We start from the raw sequence: 6521 nt of genomic DNA on the forward strand, positions 1-6521 counted from the left end.
CATAAAAAGCACACACATATTTCACATCTGTGTTACCTTTACAGCATCACTGCCGAGGGATCACCGTCTGCTAAATATTTTACTGAAAAAAACAACGCTTCAGCTTACACACCACCAATATTTAACAGGTACACATGATGGACCATGATCAATTCTATTTAGATTACTTGTATCCGTTCAATTAAGATTTTAAATAAATGCATATAATTAAAGTGCAAATAAATTCTCTTTTTTGGTAATCCGAGTGATTTCAGATAATACATCTACAGTATACTGTAACCCTCTAAGACTGCTGTACTCTCTTTTTTTAAACCAAATCTACTGTATACAGCTGGCATGAGTCATTGCCCTTTCATTTCAATTACATTTCCTAGCAGGCCAAACATTACAGTTCATTGATTGCCTTAATTTAAGTAACTCTTAAACAAACAATACCTTAGTGAGGTCTCAGAGACTGGTTTGAAAAGGGCTCTGAATAGACCTGCAAGAGTGTAAATCACACAACAAGACATCTGGATACCATCAAACAATGACATGTATCCTTCTGGATGCATAACAATCTTGCTTCACACACTTTTCAGGATTTGTTTACCCTCCACCGGGTTCTTTAGAGTTCACAGGGGGTCACCGTGGTGTTCTCTGTAGCATAGAACTGGTGAAGCTGGAGTACCAGGCATTCAAAGAGAATCAAACCGCCAATAGAACTGGGTACCAGGTGAAGATGGTGCATGGTGTAAACCTCAAGTGGAACATGGTACATTACCCCAAAATTACTGGAACAGATTCAGAAATGCCAAAAAATGGGACGGGGGGGGGGGGCCTTTTCAGGGCTGATTTACCCTATTCAGACATCTCGCAAGCTAAATATATTCGAATTCTTAAATAAAATTGTCCCATCTTTAAATAAATGTAAAAGATTTTGAATTATGCTCCTCTGAACTACACACTTCACGTTTTCACTGTCTAAACCACAGATTGGGGGATTTTACACTGGCTGAATTAATAAGGAAACTAGGATTACAGTAGATTAAACAAGTTGCATTTGTCACAGTTCACAATAGATAATAGATCCACACGGCCTTATGAAGGAAAAAAGAAAATGACTACAATTAGAAATAACCAACATCATCCTACTCAGTGTTGAGTGAAAGCCATTTTGCATTCAGCAACAAACACACACAATAACTGGAAATTAAAGGTTTATATATTAAACTGTGGAAAAAGGTGAAGAAAAAAAGTGCCATGTAGTTAACCACTAATCGTTTGCAGCTTATGTCAATGTACAATACACCCACCGGGCACACTTTTAGAAAACGATTCAAACAGAGCCACACCTAGGCATTACAGTTACAGGATACCGCTCTTGGTGTTCGCAAAAAGTTAAATAACCCCTTAAGGAAGAGTCCCTTGGTAAGCCACACAAAGAATAAAGAGTGTTGAGTCTGCAGTTTCCACAATGGAATTAAATCACTACCGAACCAGCTAACTACTACTGAGAAACCATAAACAATTACTAGCCATTGTTAACATGTTAGTCAATTAAATTGTTCAACTGATTTCATTTGAAGCCGATCACGACTCTTATGTCTTATCAATATCAATTCCAATTGCTTTGAAGGAATTGTAAATTTAAAAGGAATTGGGGGGGGGGCAGGCATTGGCCCGACCCTACTAACACACAAGAAAATCAGCCCTGGAGTACATTTTAAATGCACTTCGCCCTTTTAGTTTGAAATTCTTGATGAAACATGAATGCCAGTCCTGAATTCCACATGAATCATCATTACAGGAAACAAAGGGGTCAAAGACCCTGTGACTAAACTGACTGGGATGTACCCCCTTCCCCCTCATCAGGCTGACTGTACAGGAACACAAGACAATAAACACATCGCCGTTGGGGTACTGAAGGAAGCTTACTTTATTGTAAAGCTCCAGATATATCACAATGAAGAAAGGGCTTTATAAAATTAAGTTTCTACGGCACAGGGTTTACTATTAAGACTATTTACTAGACTAGACCAATATATGGTAAAAGTCCACTCATTGCTACTGACCACCAGCAAAAGGGTAAATTAAATTACATTCTCTTTCCTGATTGTTGCTGCACATGCACAGGTTCAAATAAATATTTTCTACCAAAACGACGCACATTCTCGATAGACAACAGCTCGGGCCCAGGACTTCCATAAAGAAGAACCCTGACAAGTGTATAATGGTACAAAAATACATAACCTGAAGCTGCGAAGCAAAAAGTGTGCTTAAAAGGTCTAGTCTCATTACATGTTGGCAAACGCCAAAAATAAGTGAAACGTGCGCTTGTTTGTACTTGCAACTATTTGCATGCCCTGCCTTTCTCTAAAAATGATGTGCCCTTGAGCTTTTTATGTACAAACAGGAAGACTGCATAGAAAAGCCAGTGCAAAGATTTTTAAACCTGTGCAGACTTGTTAACTGAAATTAGTTCTCCATTCAACAATTCAGCCAAAACCTGAATCTGATTTTTAAAATGTTTTTCTATGGACCATTAATATCCTATGGAGCAAGCATCTTTGTTCAAATATCTGAGTTGTAGTGGCGCTGAAACAGAAAAAGTTTAACAGTTCTCTCGTCCATGGTGGTTCCCAGTCTAGTGTGGAGGTGAACTCCTGACTGCACTGCACAGTCATTTTCCAGGGAAATTCTGGGTGGTAAGATGCTGCTGTTATTCATGTTACTGTACTCTTAAGGTGCTGCACATATGCTTACACAAAAATAAAAATGCAAGTATACCAAAACAGAAGTGCAAAGTTAACTCAAGACAAATATAATCCAAACAAGGTGGCTGCCTTTAAAGATCATCTGAAGGTAGGTCAGTGGATTCAACCCCAGCACGGTCCACAAAGACGGAGAAATTGAACAATATTTTTGAAGTCTACTGTCTGTTATAAATATTGCTTTTGATTTTTTATTACGAAAGACCAGCTACCTTTGACACCAATCGGTACTTGAGTCTTTTGCAAGGTCAGGGTTCTCAATTTTTATTTGATGCAAATCAAACATTTGCATTTAAGTGTTTTTTTTTTAATTTATTTTGTTGTTTGCTTTACTGTTAACAGTACAGATTTTGTTTCTTCAGAAGCAGCTTCAGCTACTTGCTCTCTATACAGTATCTTTTTTTCATTCTGTTCATATTCAAATAGCCCAAGCCTTAATTCCCTGTGTGTTGTATAAATACAACATTACAAATATTATCGTCTGTATAACTGAAGTATCTTAAGTTATTTGAGACTGAAGCAAAATAAACAATCAGTAATTAATAAATTGATGGGTCACCTTGCATAAAGGCAGCAGCTAATAAATGTCATCAAGTTGCCCATTACAGCATGCAACTAAATTGACAAATACTAACTTATGAATAGCTTCAGTATCAAAACATAATAAATTAAATAAAGGATAAACTGAATGAATATTTCAACTACTGTAGATTATATATAGATGTTTACTACATTCTTCCATAGTTCAGCTATCTGTGCACTCAACTTCTCTAGAATGCAGACTTTGCTTATATTCCAGTTTGTTTATAACTTCCACAGGTAATTTTTAGTGGGGTGGTCCCACAGTTTTACACACTACTCTGTATAATGTATGTGATTTAAAGCAGCAGGGGGTATATTTAAGCTGAGTGAAATAGAATATTTTGCAATAGAATATTAATCGATTTTCTTTGCAAATACCAGTTATCTTTCCAGCCAGTCTTTTACTGCTGGGGCCTTGTTGATCCTAAAGTCCATTTTTCTTCTTGTTGATCTTGCCTTGCTGTGAGCAGTGCTGAAATAAAGTTCCTTCATTGCACTAATGGACTACCTTGTCAGACACTACAGGCAGGGAACTAGTCTAGAACATGCTTAAGCCATGCAACAATGTGCCAGAATGCACAATTTCTATCAATTTTTTTTAAATTTCCAGTGGGAGGGTCGACATCCCCCTCCCATACTCTCCCCCCCTCACTGCAATGCACCTCTGATATTGGTGCCCTCTACTACCTTGTAAGTGCCACATACTTCAAAATGAATTAAAAACCCTGAACAGCATTTGCTCTACAATTAAGTTGCCAAGTGCTGCAAGACTGGCAGACACAAGTACTGTACTAGATGCTACACAGTAGGCTAGAGCAATGCCAATTGGATCAGAACAGGAAGGAGAGCAAGGAAAGCTTCTTGGGACAGACAGACACTGTAGCACAAACACCCATCCATAACCTTGAGGTCCAGGTTTAATTATCAACCTAATTATTGTGTTTTAGCTTACCAAGTAAAATGGATATGGCTAAATATTTCATGTGTATTTGAGGGTTTAAAAAAATTCAGTAGGTAGTATTGTTGCTATTTTGCTTCTTTAAAAGACTCCTGAATATATATTAGCAAAAGCTAAAATGACTGATTTTGCTTAAATTTCTTCCTATGAAAACATGAATCCCTCTAACCTTATTCAGAACCCTCTACACTCATAATAATAATAACAATAACAATAATAATAGTCTTGCAGTAGTAGTGTGAGGTTATAGATATTAAATTATAAAAGACAAACATACAAAGACATTATTTTCAAAAACTTATGTTCGATAAGCACCGTTTAAGTTTTAAAGCTTTTCTGACCTGCCAAATAAGTTAATTCAAAACGTTGCCTAGCTCCAATAGCTAAATAAATTGTGTTTGTTTATATCTGAGTGCAATGTGGCTGGTTTTATACATGCAAGTTCCTTGTGTGAAGAAGTTTACCACTCATTGTCCTTCTGTTCTGCCTATTAAAAAAGCATGCCCCAAGGCTCCTCAGTGACACTCCCTAAATAAAATACTTAGAAAAATAGGCTAAATAGAAAACGGTTTCTTAAAATGTGAATGTGGTGTCATTGTGGCTTTTGTATATTGTCTGTGTAACTAGTCACAAAAGTTTTTTTTGCACCCACGAGGTTTTTTGTGTGTTTGTTTTCAAGACAAAGGAAACTTCTGAAAAAAAGAAAAAGTCTCCTACCTTCGGGGTACTAACGACGACTACGATCAGTTACTTTGGTTTTAATCATACAATTCCTTTCCTGAAGTTGACACAAATTTTATTTTTAATAGAAAATCTGTTATAAGATTAGCGACGCGATTTACGGTACAACACTAGATTTCTAAATAAGGAGACAGCCCTTAAGTTTTTCCATTTTTTTACGGAGTCGTTCTGGAATCTGGGCCTGGTCCCAAAACATGCCTCGAGCGGCGAAACGAAACAAATACAAAAAGTCCTATCACCCCCATTAAAGACAACAGTAGCCGCTTTAGAGAACACGGTTGGTTACATTTCATACACGTCGCTTTAAAAATAATAAATAAGAAAAAACATTTCAGGAATTGAAACCTCGTTCTCTAGTTCGCTCTCCACCCCACCCAAAAATAACCACCGCATTCCCGGGACTCTTTTTTTTTTTTGGTACAGCAGGGTCTGTGTGAGCCAGCAGCGTTGTTTAGTTTAATACTAGTGAATTATGTTTTTTCAAAGAGTTTACATAACAAATAAACATTACATCCTTCTTGTTTAATGTTTTTTTTTTTTAAATAATATTAACGACTTTGAATGTATTTACAATTTTTCCATAAGACAAACATAACAAATACAAACAAGTATATAAATAAGTAAAAAGTAAAATCAGTCTGTTCATTACCTTTGCGTGTTATTTACAATTAAGCAAGGTTGTTTGTTGTTCTTCAAAGCCGTGTAAGTCGGATATGTCTGAGACAGTATCGTGCTCCTGTTAGTTAAAAAAAAAAACTCCAACCGGCCTGTCCTCGTCAACAGCTACAACCCTAATAACACTGCTCTTGATTCTTCACTTAATCTTTCATATAACAAGCCGCTGAACTGTCTATAAAATGGACTAAACCCACATTATTTGGTGGGCGTTCAAACGTCCCCGACACACAGAAAAAAAGTGAGCACCCTTCAGTCGTATTGCGGCTACTTTTTCCCGAATCAAATTGATTGAAACGCGTTACAGTCCTCTACGATCCGCCCCCACAGGAAATGCCGTACACGTCACGCCTGAGCCTTCTCAGCTGAGATCCAGACAGTAAAAGAAGCCAGTGTTCAAGCATATTATTATTATTATTATTATTATTATTATTATTTATTATTATTTATTATTTATTATTTATTATTAGTTTATTTAGCAGACGCCTTTATCCAAGGCGACTTACAGAGACTAGGGTGTGTGAACTATGCATCAGCTGCAGAGTCACTTACAATTACGTCTCACCCAAAAGACGGAACACAAGGAGGTTAAGTGACTTGCTCAGGGTCACACAATGAGTCAGTGGCTGAGGTGGATTTTGAGCCGGGGACCTCCTGGTTACAAGGCCGTTTCTTTAACCATTGGAGCACACAGCCTGCTAAATGTATGTTCTGTACCCTTTTAGAAGTATGGTATTTTCTGCAGTTTTACCACGTTTTTTCCCCTTGGTTATACTATGTATTTACCACAGTTTACCCTGGTTTGCCGTGTT

The 6521-nt window shown here is 37.1% G+C and overlaps 1 protein-coding gene across 2 annotated transcripts in view; it reads right to left on the reverse strand.

Annotated features, from left to right (window-relative positions):
• LOC117399965 (integrin beta-1-like) overlaps positions 1–6066 on the reverse strand; it is a 33378-nt gene extending 27312 nt beyond the window's left edge. For both annotated transcript variants that reach the window (XM_059023267.1, XM_059023266.1), the window contains exon 1: positions 5684–6066. The gene's annotated coding sequence lies outside the window, so the exon portion shown is untranslated. The remainder of the gene's footprint in view (positions 1–5683) is intronic.
• Positions 6067–6521: the final 455 nt, after the last annotated feature.

Source organism: Acipenser ruthenus, chromosome 4, assembly GCF_902713425.1.
Source record: "Acipenser ruthenus chromosome 4, fAciRut3.2 maternal haplotype, whole genome shotgun sequence".
Taxonomy (NCBI): domain Eukaryota; kingdom Metazoa; phylum Chordata; class Actinopteri; order Acipenseriformes; family Acipenseridae; genus Acipenser; species Acipenser ruthenus.